Source organism: Pygoscelis adeliae, unplaced genomic scaffold, assembly GCF_000699105.1.
Source record: "Pygoscelis adeliae isolate BGI_AS28 unplaced genomic scaffold, ASM69910v1 Scaffold360, whole genome shotgun sequence".
Taxonomy (NCBI): Eukaryota; Metazoa; Chordata; class Aves; order Sphenisciformes; family Spheniscidae; genus Pygoscelis; species Pygoscelis adeliae.
The window spans coordinates 440,155-456,095 of record NW_008823961.1 but is presented as its reverse complement, the minus strand read 5'-3'; positions in this window follow the sequence as shown (position 1 = coordinate 456,095).

Genomic DNA, 15,941 nt, shown 5'->3' with positions numbered 1-15,941 from the left:
AACATTGGAACAGGCTGCCCAGGGAAGTGGTTGAGTCCCCATCCCTGGAGGTATTTAAAAGACATGTAGATGTGGCACTTAGGGACATGGTTCAGTGGTGGACTTGGCAGCGTTAGGTTAATGGTTGGACTTGATGATCTTAAAGGTCTTTTCTAACCTAAACGATTCTATGATTCTATAATTCTCAATATATTATATATGACGTACATGCAGATCTATTATGTATGTGCTGCAGAGACATTTTGAATCTTATGCATCCAGGACCCATATTCTGGCCATGTAGATCATTCAGAGACATAGAACAGGTCCTAGTTTTCTGAGAAATAAATAATAAGTTAGTCATTGTTATTAAGTTAAGATTTAAATAACACATAAACTACCAAAATCCTGAAGTCATTCATCTGGTTCCTGAACTAACATAATTAATGATAAACAGACATGCAATATGTCATAGATTGCTTTGATCTTTGAACTAGGGTAATACTAAATTTAATAAAATAATTTGGTTATATAATAATGATATATGTATTCTTACAACTTTGAGAGCATTCGGTCCAATCTAACAAGAATCTCACTGCAGTTAATCTGTAAGCAGTTATCCCATTAACTGTGGGGGACTGGATCAATGCTATGAACCTAATGCTGGAAGGTATCAAAGACTCAATGTATTGCACTGCTTCACCGTGTAAGTTCCTATATCAATCAAAAGATACTGAGCCAAGGAGTGATACTGAAATTACTTGTTTTGATATACATAATTTTCATGTAAGAAGGATTCATTCATATTGCTAGCTTTTATGACACTACTACATAAGAGCAAGTTTTTCCTTTCTGGTAGATTAGAGCTGTTAGGCAACACTTCCCTTCTATTGGACAATGTTGTCCAGACAAGCCAAAATGTTTTATACAAATTTAATTAGGACACTATTTTTAGGGGATCCATTTCTGAATCCCTTGCTACATTCTCCTGTCATAGAAGAGAGAATCAAAGCTGGAATAAATTTTCAGCAGCAATGGCACGTTTTAAATGTGTTGCTCTAGGGATGAGCAGAAGGAATGAAGAGCTAGAGTACTGCTGTTCCTGCTGCTGTCCAAGATGGGAGAACATAATTAGTCCTGCTGGATGCCTCCCCAGCATTACCCAGTGCTTACTGTGACTGTCCAACATCTCCCTCAGCAACAACTCTGGCTTTATGAGGCTCTGCTGGACAAAACAGTCAATGGGGCCAAGGCCATTTTGCCACTTCTAGGAGACTTATCAGCTTTAACTGCTGCCTACTTTAACTTGCCCAGAACAAGTTATGGAGAAATTCAAGTGGAAAACATAATTTTTCAATTAGAAAAGTCTTAACAGAGGAACTATAAACAGTATGGAGAGAAAAGAATTCTAAAGTTTTCATTTTAATCTCAGTGCCATGCAAAACCCTGAAGTTGTCCCAAAACAGATTTCTCCTCTTCTAGTCAATCAAAATTTCCTTCAGTTTTCTTTGGAGAATATGAGTGGAGTAGGCCAGTACAAACTTATGGTCTGCATTTATAACAGAAAATAAACGTAAGCAGGGGAAAACAAAAATCACAAATTCATAAAATAAACAGGAAAATCTATTTAGCTTTCATAAGAGGAGGTACCCAGTTACTCTTTATATATATATGTAACTCTATTTATATACTGAGAACCTCCAGTAACTCTTTATATCCTTCTGGACAAAATGTCCAGCACACAGCTAGACAAGTCCATAATATGTTGGGTAAGCAGTTGGCTGACAGGTCAGGCTCAAAGAGTTGTAGTAAATGAGGTTACATCAGGCTGGTGGCCAGGCACCAGTGTGGTTCCCCAGGGCTCAACCTTAGGGCCAGTGCTCTTTAATGTTTTTGTAAATAATCTGGATGCAAGAGTTGAATGTACATTAAGTAAGTTTGCCGATGATATTAAATTAGGAGGAGCTGTAGACTCCCTCAAGAGTAGAGAGGCCTTATAGAGATATCTCGATAGACTAGAGAGCTGGGTGATCGCCAACTGTATGAAATTTAATAAGAGCAAGTGCCAGATTCTCCACCTGGGATGGGATAATCTTGGTTATACATACAAACTGGGGGATGAGAGGCTGTAGAGCAGCACTGCAGAAAGAGATCTGGGGGTTTGGGTTGATGGCAAGTTGAATATGAGTCAACAGTGTTACCTGGCAACCAAAAGGGCCAACTGTGTCCTGTGGTAAATCAAACACAGCGTGGTTAGCTGGTCAAGGGACGTGATTGTCCACTCTACGCTGCACTGGTGCGGCCCCACCTCGAGTACTGGTTGCAGTTTTGGGCGCCTCAATATAAGAACTACTTCAAACCATTAGAGTGTGTCCAGAGGAGGATGACCAAGATGGTGAAAGGTCAAGGCAAGACTTATGAGGAGCAACTGAGGTCACTTGTCTTGTTCAGCTTGGAGAAGAGAAGGCTGAGGGGTGACCTCATCGCAGCCTACAACTTCCTCAAGGGGGGCAGTGGAGGGGGAGGTGCTGATCTCCTCTCTCTGGTGACCAGCGACAGGACATGAGGAAATGGAATGAAGCTGCATCAGGGGAAGTTCAGATTGGACATTAGGAAAAGGTTCTCCACTGAGAGGGTGGTCAGTCACTGGAACAGGCTCCCCAGAGAAGTGGCCATGGCACCAAGCCTGTACCAGTGTTCAAGGAGTGTTTGGATGACACTCTTAGTTGTATGGTTTAGTTTTAGGTAGTCCTGCAAGGAGCAGGGAGTTGGACTTGATGATCCTTATGGTCCCTTCCAACTCGAGATATTCTATGATTCTATTATTTTATTAAAAATATATAGAAATATGTATTTTTATATATTATGTTATATATATTTATATATATAATTTGTGATTTTATACATATATATATGAATAGTTGCCTGTTTTCTTTTTTCTGTCTATTGGAATACAGTTGTCAAAGAAGGAAGAGTAGAACTCAGGCATGTCTGAGTCATGTGGCTTATTTCCTAGTACTTCAGAATAGCCCCTCAGCTTTCTCTTGAATAATTCTCATTAATTTCCTCACTTGTTTTCTCCTTGCTACTGATTCAATAATTTTTTTTATGCCATTAACCATCATCTCCTTGAGCCCAAGAGGAATTACAACTACTAGTATGCTGAAGGTTTTTTTTCTAAGTGTGGTAATAAAACACCTATAATTTATTAAAAGTCTGGATTCCTCCTTCCTGCTTACATTGAGTTTAAATCTATTTCCCAATACTCATAAAAGCAAAAATATCTTCCTTCTCTCTTTCTTTACCTTGTTATCAAATTTGAGCTATCACTGAGGTCAAACTAAAAGGCATATAGTCCTTCACATCCCTTTCCGACTTCTGTCAAAATACACGTACTATAATCAGTAGGTAAGTATCCAGCCCTTGTTTGCCATAACTAAAATTAGAGGCACTAAAATTATTTGGTACTGGATATCTATCCTAGCTACTGTTACTCTCAGATTTGTTATATGGAAATTATCCTTCCACCCAGTTTGAATACATTGAAGACAGTTTTGCTTCGTCTTTTGGTATGGCAGTTTTAATTTCAGAATCTTCTTTTCAAGTAACCATCCTACCTTTGCTCTTTTGAATGCTTATCAAAATTCATCCAAAGCCATGCAGATATTTAAAGAGTACATGAAAAGAACAAATGAATTATTGAACCAATGCTCCTTTTTAGATCAAAGCAAATAATCAATTAGAACTGCAGAGAAGTTGATCATAGAGGCAAAAGGATGCATAGCAAGGTGGTCAGAATTCAGAATTTACTTTCTAGAGGGATGATGAGAAAATTAAAAAAATAATCACTAATCTATTACTGAGAAAGATAATTGAGAAATACATTATTAAAATATTTTCCACAAAAATTAAATCCCCAAATATCTCATTTAAAAAAAGATCAAGCTATTTCTTTTGGCAGATTTCAAAATAATACTGATCCTAGGAGTCCAAAATGCAAATCTTCCAGATAAGTCTAGCAAGTTCTGGCAAAGTAGAAAATCCTAGACTTTTGAGAATTAGGAGTTGAACAACTCACAGATTTTTTTTTTTTTTCCCCAAAAATCAGGAATGGGAAACCCCAGGACTTACACATAAATCTGTAATTCATAAAAGGTTTCAGGTTGGGAAAATACTCTTGGGGAGCTCAGATACAAGTCCCACTTGTGACAACAACTGTCCAGATTCCCTTGAGTCTTTGGGCCTGGAAAGCTCACAGCTGAGCTGTCAGCCACCATTCTAGCTGGTAAAAGGGAATGGGCCTTTCCTTCGACTTTTGACATCAATAGAAATAAATCATAAACAGAAAAATGTATTTTCAACTGCTATTTCTTCCCTTATTAGTAGAATCATTTATTCTAATCACATTTGTAATGTTTTGCCATGAGAATTGTTTGGGTTAAAAAGGAATATATATTATAATATATATAAAAATATATGTGTATGTATTTTATATAATTATATATATTAATCATATATATTTTTCATATATATGTGTGAAATACAGGGAAAATGAAAAGCAAGTGCAGACAGTGTCTAATTTTTGCTGTGTTTAGGCCAAGTTATGGATGTTCTAATCGTTTTAAAAAATGAATGCATGTCAGGAAATCAAAAGTTGCAGCAGAAAGAGAGAGCTTCATAACAGACTGAAAAATAATAAAACAAAAAAAAAGGAAAATAAAAGTAAGTAAGGAAGGAAGGAAAAGGATAGGAAAAGAAGGTGGAACAAAACAGACACCAGGAGATATGGGTGGTAGGATTCACAGATAAAGCCAAGGTGGAATAAATGGACAAAGGTGAATAGAACAGGAAGATACGTCATTTACATATTAAAGTTCTGATTTGGGTAGAAATTATTCATTCTTATCCAATCTTTTTCAGCATTTGTTATAACTCAACTGGTGAAAGGAAAGTTCTATTTAAATTATTAAACTTTTTTCCTCACAAATGTTGCATTTGATGTTTTAGACTGAAAAATTGAAAACCTCGTGTCACTTTATTTTCGTTTTATGTTTTGTTTTCTAGCTGCAGTGGAAATGTGCATAATTTAATTTTTCCCTCTTTGCACAATTCTTCTGGTATGTAGAATGGAAAGTATCTTTTGTAGAATGGAAAGTATCTTTTTCTTCCAAGTAGCTAATTTCAAGTATTTATGCTGTATTCTTCATAAAAATGTATGTTTAGTTTTACTGTGTGGTGGGAAAAGAGGCAGCAGACTTCTTGATTACAGTAAGAATTGAGCTAAGTTCAGCAAAACCTAGTTGGGAAACGGTGGCCCTCTGGTACCAGTACCAGTGTACTGGGGTACACTACCAGTGTAGTAATAGTAGCTTGTTAGGCAGTTTACCTAATCCTTGGTCTAAATCCTTGGACCCGCTAGTCTTAACAGAATATAGCACCACTGGTGCATGTTAATGGGGCATCAGATTGTCAGGGCAGTAAGTATTTGTGCCTATGATTTTCTGGTCATCTATTTGTTACTGGAAAAATGAGAGCAGAGAACCTTCTACTGCTTTTCTACCTCACCTTTTCTTCCTGGAGGAGACTTTGCCATTGGCTTGTCTAGCAAGTTTCAGTCACTAATGAGGTACCCCACAGTGTACATTAATGGTCTGGGCCTCATCTTCTTCTTCAGGAGACAGGGGCGGCTTGTGGAGATGTTTCTGTTTTATCTGAAGGAGCAGTCATAGAAATCCCAGCCTCATACATGCAATTCTGAATAAAAACCACTGAATCTAATGAAGGCCAGCTGAGAATCCATATATTATTTGACCTGGAAAGATGAAAGAGAATTACTTTCCTGCAGAACTGAAAAAGCAAAGTGTAGCCTGGACTGTTTATGAAGACAAGAGCCCCATGAATTGCTAAGTATACTGAGGTTGGAGATTAGCCGAGGTGCCCACTTGCTAGGAGTATTTGATATTCCAACAGAGAGAAGGTGTGAAGTAGACCAGAAGACAAAGAGCTCCTGAGAGCTGAAAAACAGCAAATAGGCCACTTGCCTTTCCCACAGAGAGCTTTCATTAGTAAATGAAGAAGCCTTTTCAAACCTTTTATAAAGAATGGCAATCAAGTTAAAAGAAAAACAAGAAAACTCACTGATGTACTTATTTGGAACAGATCAATTCATCTAACCGTAGGGTTGTTCTAACGGCCCATTGATTTTAATGGCTCATTCATTACAGCAAGTATAGTGGAGGAGGGAGCAGCTGAAGAGACAATTTTAAAGGTTTAGAAAGAACTCATTTGTCCTACTATATTTGAAGGAACAAGGTACATACTTTCATCTTTCAAATCAGGCAACTTACAGTTTTAGGATTAATACCTAGAGTATATAACTCCTACATGGCAAACAAGAATTGCATATAGGAAATATCCTTGTTGATATAGAATGCAAGTACCTGGATAAAAACCATCTGTATAATGGTAGGCTTCAGAACAGTTGCTATGAAATAGTGCTACATATTTGATCAGTAATAAATATATTAAAAATCTTTAGTGTCATTCAGTATTTACATATGGCATAATTAGTTTCTGTATGCCCACAAAGCAATTTACCTGCATTTAATACACAGCTTCAAAGTTTAGGAGTTGCAGGCATTTAGTATCAAATTAAGTATATAACCCATGAAATAAAATGCTAAAGTGCACTATTAAACAGATACACTCATGTTTGCTTCAGTAAAGGCAGATACTGTTTGTTCCTCATGATCATAGAATCATAGAACATTTTGGGTTGGAAAGGACCTCTAAAGGTGGATTGTGCAAGTGGGTTAGTAGGCTAGAAGTGGGACTGATGTGAGACTGACTTGGGCTCTCGTCTCTGCAGGATCCCTCTGATCATCCTATCGAGCTCTCTTTTATCTTCCCTGACACTGTGTAGTCTGTTCACCTCCTCCCACAGTTTCTTAACTTGGCCACGCAGCTGCTCAACCAGCTCATACTTCCTGCAGTCAAGATTCAAAATTCAAGATTCAGTTTTTGACATTTATACCATGTTATCATTTTTCCTCCTTTTCTGCTACTCTCTGCACCATGCAGCATGAAAAAACTCAAAGCCTTTAAAGATTACTTAATAAAATATGGTGCATATCCTCTCCTTGAGGTGTTTGTATCAAGGGAGAAATAAGTCTTATGGTAGCTAGACAAGAAAGTCACACAAGTAATAAAAAATTGGACATCTGGGACTTCCTGTAGAGCACATTCTGACTTTACAGAGGTGAAAATCACATCATGTCCTATGATATTACTCCTGATTTATGCTGCAATAACTGCAAGGAAAATCCAGTCTATATTGTGAATTACAAGCAATCTAGTGAAAATTGTCAGGGCACAGCAATGGCTGGCTGCTCATTAAGGGACAGGGACCTGAGGACCAAGTATGAAAACATGAACAGCAGGACATGGGTCTCATCTGCCAGGGCCCCATCCCACAGCCCCCAAGGTGAAATAAGCAAGGAAGGCCCAAGGATGACAGCCAGGGCTGGCCAAGAGTCTTGGTTGCCAGACAAGTTTGTGGTGACAGGACACAGATGAGATCAAGCTGGGTCATCAGTCTGCTGGTCAGGGCTTGGATCAATGAGGGCATGGCTGTGGCTCAGCTGGAGACCAGAACTCCTACAGTGCCAATGGGGCAGGGACTAACAGTCCCAGGCTGAGCAGAGCTGAAATGAGCTCCCTGGCTTATGGGTATGCATGGGGAGAGGCCCCAGGTGAGGTTGGTCAGGGCCAGAAGGCCTACTGGTGTACTCAGGGCCCTGACAAAAGCAATAAATGCTATGTATAGTTTTTTAGGTTCTGAGGCTGCAGGAAGTTACATTGGATGGTCATAATGGTGACTTCAGAATCTAAAATCTGTGGCGAGAACGCCCCTGTCAAATGCCTGCCAAAACACTCTCAGCTACGAAGAAACACTGAAGCAATTTCAGCCTCTCTCTGTCAAGTGGACATAACACATGGGTCTAGTTCAAACTATGCAATTTTCCAAACTAATTACAGCATCTAATTAAGATTTCCATCAATAATCCCAAATACTAATTTAAAAGAATGCGAAAGGGTCTAACTTTACTTTATTAAATTTCCTTGCCTACTCGATTTTTAATAAGAAATTTCAGGGGCATGTGTGTTGGATCAGGCAGAGATTTTTGAATATAGGAGCTACAAGAGAACCCACTCTTCCATCTTCAATAATTAGCATTTCTCTTCCTGGGCCCAGTCATTTTCCAGAAGCTGAGAGCATGATTAGGCCTTCACTACTCAGCTAGGTCACCTTATATCTTCCTCTTCCATGTGGCAGATGGCAGACCATGGCATGCATTCACATGGTTAAACTTTCTTCTCACCCACAAAAGGGAAACCTCATCCGTGTTGCCTATTAGGAGCACAGTCTTTGGACCAACTGTATCCTCTGAATGTTGCTTGAGAGTGTGCTAGATGGCATAGGTCAAATCATTCCAGGGAGAGCAATAGCAATTAAGCAACATGGCTGTTCATATGACAGTGCTTCAGACCATGCCCTGGCCTTTTTCAGTTGATTAGTGTAGATATAAACTTTGAGATCATAGAAAGAATTTGACTTTCTCTGAGGCCTGGTGTTTCAGTTTGCTCCCTGGTTCCACCACACGGAAGGATGCCCAAGTTTGTAGATACATGGCAGGTTTCTTCCCTGTATCTTGAAGCTCCTTTCAGCCACACATATTCAAATGCTCTCAGTTGGTGCAATCCCTTCTCTATTCACAAAGTCTTCCTACCTTGATGAGAGCATAAAGTAGTCAGGCTTCTTCTCAGGTGCCTAGAAACACACCTTTTACAGCTAGACAAAGAAACATGAAACATCATACATATTTTTACCACTCATCCTGACATATTTAATTTGATTTGGGTGAGCGGGAAAGTGTTAAGGAAGCTGCTGCTCATTTTAAACTTCTTGGCTGTACTGCTTCATACGCAGGCTCAGACATTTGTATTAACCTTAGAGATTTAATTTCCAAGGCCCTCACCACCCGGTGCCATATTTTCACAGACTGCATCAGCTTGTGAAGCAAGCAGCAGCTATGTTATTCCTACAGAGGGTAACTAGTGAATTCATATGAAAAAAAAACCAACAAAATGGTGGAATTGAAGGCAGCACCCACCAGCTACTAATATTGCTGTTACAGAGAGCTAAAGGTAGCATGAAAGGTTGTGTTTTCCTCCTAAGAAACATCTGTCACGCTGCAGCATGGGGACTCCTGCTCCCTGTACAAAAGGATGCTTTTGTGTGCAGCTTGTAAAAATCTAAACTTTTGTGTGTTTTGTTGTTTGTTTGTTTAATATAATCTGAAGTGTTGAATCTGTTTTCTTCAGTTATTCTTTTCATCTGGACTCAATAAAAACTGACGGGCCTTCATCAAAGACACTCATCATTTTTATCACTAATAACAGGAGTTGCTGTAAGCCTTACATGCTCTCCATCCTATTTGTTGGAGTTCTCCTGTGCTGGCAGGCAGAGTACATGCAGAGTAGCCAGTGGCTGGCTACAGGGACCCGTATGCTCTAGTTGAGCCTGGACAGGTCTGAAATACCTGTCTGATTTTTCAGAGCAGTCTTGTTGCTACTGTGTAGCTGTAGTCATGGGGTTAGAGTTTCTCTGATAGCAATGGGAGGAAAAATCTAGATAGCTGTGAGAGTCTTAGCAGTGTTTCTGTTAAGAAAAACAATATCACTTTTTTCATCTGCAAGGTTTTGTTTTGTTTGGTTTTTTTCCTTCTTTAAAGGTTACTTGTCTGTCTGAGTCATGGAGCAAATTAATTACTGCAAGTATTCAAGTAAATATTCCTTGTAATTGGTTATATATTATTGTATTCACAGAAAAAAAAAGAATGGAAGTTTCAATCTAGCCAGCTGGAACATCATATAAATATTGTCATCAAATGAAAATGCCTTTAAAACCAACAGCAGCCATTTGGCCTTATATATGGCCTTATGCTAACATAAAATGTGTTGGCCTTATGCTAACATAAAATGTGTTAGCCTTATGTTAACATAAAATAGAAGACTAGTGCTGAAAAAGGAAATAGTAGTATGGGTGCCCAACACATATAGAAATACTCATATCATACCGTAAATGCACAGAAAGCTGAGGCTGCAAGAGAGGTTCTGAGATGAGGCCAGGGAAAGCCATTACAGAGTCAGTGCATGCAGACTCAGAAGAATACTGCAGCTCAATCACTGTGGCTCTGGTGAAGTCTGAGATCCTGAGGAGAGCTATGAAGGTGAAGGTACTCCCCAAAACCTGAGTTTAAACAGGAATGGCTGTGGTGTTTTAAGCCTATCCTCTGCATATTACGCATGGTCATACTGTCCACAAATCTCAAAGGAAAGTATCGTCACCTTTTATTACCTTTCTATGAAACCTTACCTTTCTATGAAATGCAAAAGGATAGGAGGCCCTAGAGCGTGATGTCTTCTTATGTGCAAGTTACCGAACAGCCAGCTGCAAAGCAAGCTGCTCCTCGGTCATCCTTCCACCACATTTCAGCTCATGACTACTGAGCTGAAACTCAGACTGTCAAAGCCCAGTGTAACTGAAATGTGAACTCCCGTTCTGGTACTCTGTCGCTGAGAAATTGAACTGCCTTGTTTGCTGATTGGTTCACATAAACTGTCATTTTTCAGGGAGCTCTTTAATTCCATTTCCTCAGTGTCACCAACTGTAAAACCAAGAGACAGAGAATCTGTTAGCTAGATTTTTTGTTTGTTTGTTTTAAAGCTATTTAATTGAGTGTAAGGGTACACTGTGAAGGACAGCCATATCCTTTGATTATTCTTTTCATTACAGCTGCCTCCACAGCACAAAAGAATCACTATTTCATTACTATTTCATAGCTGCTCCATAGTTTCCTAAACTGCACAGCTGATTAGCAACTGCCTCAAGAGCAACAGCTTGGTAACATGCCCTAAGCTATCACTGCTAAATCCAAGCATATAAAGACAGGTTCCTGGAAAAATCTCTTCTAAATTAGTATAATGTTTTTTATGAAGAACAACTTTATAATCAGCTATCTCAAATCTGCTATTTGAGCTTAAGATCTCCTGCTTTTCAGATTTAGTCTGTGACTGTGGAAGAACAAAAAAAAAAAAACCCTCACCATAAAAAAAAAACCAAGAAGAAATGGGGTGAGGGGTTGGCTAATGGAGGTAAAGGTGTTTTTAATGAGAGCCGAGATAGTCATAATTTGATATGACTGAGCAGGAGACAACAGGATGACAAAGTGGAAGTTTTTGAGTCCAGTTACAGAAGCATAGTGTCACAGAAGGGTTGACATTGGAAGAGGACCTCTGGAATTCACCTCATCCAACCCTCCACTCAAGCAGGGCCACACAGAGCCATTTGCCCAGGAACATGTCCAGATGTCTTTTGAATATCTCCAAGGATGTTCATGGACCTCTTCATGGACAGCACACACAACATAATGAGACATGTGACAGATTGTCAAGTGTTTTCCTAAATTACCTCATCCCTCCACCTGCTTTCCAACACCACTTCTGTTCTGGTGATCTCACAGTCACAGCTACTTTTCTGTCAGTCTACAGGTATTCTATCTCTTGCAATAGTGATATCTTGCTTTATTCTTAAAACTAACATGGGATTTTTGACAGCAAGCTCCACCTTGTAACCATCACACTGAAAGGAAGGATGAATGCAGATTATAGCTTATGGTGTATAGATTGGTATACTCCATATATATACCTACAGATGTTTGTTCTTAACCACATTTGTAAGCAATGGTTTAAGCATATTTTGTGTGACTAAAAAAAACGTAAAATCGTAGAAAGAAGTATGTTTTCTGAAGACTTGGGTTAGAATATGTGCCTCATAATTAAGATAGCATATTATAGAGGGATAAAATGCACTATTTCTGTTACCTTCTTAGACCAAGAAAACCCATTGTTCATGGTACTCTGCACCGAACCACCTTTCTCTTCCATATGCCAATTTGTGTCTATTCATCAGCATAAAATTAATGAAAGAAGTTTGGCTACCTAATATTCCTCTTACCAGAGAGGATGAAACCTCGAGATTTCCATTTCTAAAGTACATTTTATTGCTACAGTGAATAGCTGAGCTCAGCTAGGAAGCAAGTAAGTTTGATTTCCCCACAGTAGCCACTAGAAAAGATTACGTCTGAGGAGATACATGACTGTTTCCCACCTGGAATTGCTGGGAAAAAGGCCCGTTTCTCTGCTGCAGGGAGGTTATAGAAGCAGTAAATCCTCAGGATGAAGAGAGATTTGCAGGTGTAATACGCCAGTTCGCTACTGACCACCTAAGGTCAGATGAGCCTGCTCAGGATGTAAACATAGTTTCTTATCCCACACATAGCTTTGCAGTATGTGGCAAAATCTGCTCTCAATCATTGCTTTATAAGTACAAATGCTGGAGCAGTTTTTGCTGCTTAAGATAAACAAATCTCCCAAAGAGGAATATCTTCTCCCAAAAGACCTTAACTTTCTGCATTACCAATGAAAGTGCTTTCTGCAACTGGCTTGGAAAGCTGTAGCAAGTGCTGCCATACAGGAACCCTAAGGATTGTGTTATTCAGCACATAGCTTCACCATGGCCTGCTTAGGACAAGGGTGAGAGAGGAGGTAGGGAAGAGAGTGAACATCCATCTGGTCATTTCCTCCCTCTGCCAGCAGCCAGGCTGAATGTCTGCTTCAGCTTCCTAGACCTTATGAGAGGAGAGAGCTTATAACCCTTCTAAAACCTCACCTCTCTCAGACTGCAGAAAAGTTAATTGTGTCAAACCTGAGCAAAGGGAAAGTATCTTCCTTCCCAGAAAGTGAAAGCATCAGAGAAGCAAAAAGCAACCAGAAACTGCAGCAAGAGTCCTCATGTCCAAGAGCAGATTTTTGTCTCTGCCACATGAATCCATGTAGATCCTGCAGGCATCCAATTATTGTATCCTCTCTCCCTTCCTCCCTTCCTGGTATAGAGTTTACCAAAAAGGGGCAGAGTTGAACCAGCAGTAACAAAATAAATTATAATACATTCTGAGAATGTTTATATTCCAATTCTTGCTCCTAGTTTAAAATTCAAGCTCTCATGGAAACATAGATAATGGGAATTCCAAAGGACTCCTATTGCTTGGATCAATTTTTCATTAGTGTATGTATGAGGTAAAGAAGCCTGGGTCACAGGGCTAGATCTTTAGCTGGTGGTTATCATTACAGCTCCACTTACAACAGATGAATGCTGTCTATTTACAGCAGCCTTGGATAACCCAAAGGCACTCTCAGGATCTGTCCTTGTATTTGCAACTTAGACAAATTTATCATGTACCATAGCACTCTCATGCTCTCAGTTTTGCGTATACAAAAAGGGTTTAATTTTCATAAAGACTATCAACCTCATTGTCTTGGATTCTTGAAATAGTGTTGCTAGTTGTAGCAATCTTGACCAGGAGACTGTTGTACATGGAGGAGGTGGTGATCCACATTGCAGCTCACATGGGCAGGCACAGGCCTGTGCTGCGCTGCGCTGTGTGTGTGTCCTGTGGCTGTGGTGTCACCTCATCCATCTCGTTGCAGCAGAGGAGCCTGCAGGCAGCTCCTGCTTGGCACCAGCCGCTGCACCACCTGCACATCCTTGCGTTTATCTGAAAGTGCATCCAGAAGTTTTCACATGAACATCCCCTTTAGTTAAAATTATTACTAGAACAGTTTTATTTTAAGAAAATCCTGTAAGATCTTGAATGACCAAAACAAGGTAACCTTTCCACAGACAAGATCTGCACTGTGTGCTGCACCCTCATCAGAGGCCTGGGTGTTGCTGCTCAGCTCAGGGTTCCCAATCTTCTCCTTCTTTGTAGTTTTAGCTCTATGTCCTGATTTCGGCTGGGATAGAGTTAATTTTCTTCCTAGTAGCTGGTATAGTGCTGTGGTTTAGATTTAGGATGAAAATAAAGTCTGTTGCTCCTGGTGCAAAAGACTAAAACAGTGTTTTAGTTTCCTGAATAACAATACCATTTAATGTTACTCATTTATTAAAAGAAATGTTAGCAAGAACACCAATTTTATTAGTTAGAAGCCACCTATTTTGGCTGAGTATCTCATCTGTAGAAATATTTTGTATGAAAATACTGTAATTAAACTCATCTTTAATCTAGAACAGTAGTTCACCTGAAAGTATTTCACAATTCATCACTTTTTTTTTTCCCTTCCAGAATTAAAACTGAACCTGTTTCTATACCACATTGAGAAATTGGTGTGGGTGTGGTGTTTTGAAGCAATTTGTGTCAAATGCCTGAAGTATTACTACAGCAAGAAAAAAATACTTTCTGGAAGTGACATCTTGATATTAATTTTTATTAAAGTATCCCAAGCCCTGTAGCAGTTCAGTTCAACATGCACCGAAAAATTTCTGCATCTGAAACACTTACTGGGAACACAAAATACTGCTTAAGCAGCACTTCTGAACTTCATGGGTAGGTGCTTAACTACAAGATCAGGTTTTCTAATTTTTTCTAGGTTCTACAGCTTTGTGAAACCAGCTGTCAGCAGTTCTTTTGCTCTCAGTGTCATTGCATTTACTAATGGTACACTAGTACAGATGGGGTGGAGGCTGGGCTGTGAATGCAGACCATGTAAAAGAAGTTCCAGTCTCCATAAATCATTGTCTCTTTAGAGTGCCTGTACTCACATGCTATATGGCTCTAAGTAATAACCATTATTCTGAGAAAGCACCAAGTCAACTGGGTGGGGTCTTGAAAAATGTCATTACAGCTTGTCACAAACCCTAAGAAATCTCAACCAATATCCATTAATTCTGGATGAGCTCTCTGGTGTAGTAATTTGAAGACCAACTCTCTTCCCCAGAGAAGGGCCCAAAGGATTCAGAGTTTGCCAGATGGTGGGGTAAGGGAGAAGTTGTTATTTGGGTGACTGGATCAGTAAGCCACCCCTGGAACTAGATTTGTACCTTGAAATTGCCATCTTCTTCTCCAATATATCTGCCACCAGAAGGGTTGAACTAGAGCCACAGGGGCCAGGTATAAGAGCATGGGATCTGCAAGAGGGCATGGCAAATTCTGCTGCTTCGTCTCCATCCCACTTTTACAACAGTGTGGTTGAAATGTTTTTTAAATGCATGGTCGTCACACAAGCAGAACAAAAAATGGTTGTAGCCATTAGGAGGAATTGTAGTTTCACAGGTTTGATGGTCTGTGGTTTCGACAGAGAGAGACTGAAGAAGCAGCCCAATAAGGCAACTTAGAGGAATCACAAGATTAATGAGACAAAGGTGAGTATTGAGGAAAACAAAATCTCTTTAAGGTCTAATGGGGGAAAAAACCCTAAAAAAACAATATTGAAGGAATACATATTATACACACAAAATTCTGTATTTTGAAATGAAGTCAAAATGAGGACTGAAAAGCTCACCTGGGTGGTTCAGAAATGAGAGTCAGGGATTCTTCCACCCTTCATGCAGAGAGAGGGAGTTTAGGGCTGAGGACAGACATGTAGAAACTCCTGCCAGCTCGGCTAGAGTCCAAACTGGAGTGGTTCAGCATATTTCCATCCATCGTTGTCAACAGCAATTACAAATTTCAAAGATAAATAGCTCTTCTGATAGTCTAACTGCTAACACTTTAATACAATAATTCTGCCTGTGGCCCAGTTCAGCACATAGCCACACTTTAATAGCTGAGTTTTAATATTTATCACACAGCTTTTAAATAGTAAATTAATTAAAAATGTAAATATTTTATTATTGTTTAAGTCTAAAAGAATTAAAATTGTACCTATTTTTTACATTTTCTATGTAAAAAAAAATTTAGAAATAGCTATATGTACCTAGTGACAGCAACTTTTATTGGAAGCTTCCTGATTTTTTTATCAAAATTTTCCCCTAACCAGAGCTGTAATGACTGATCATGAAA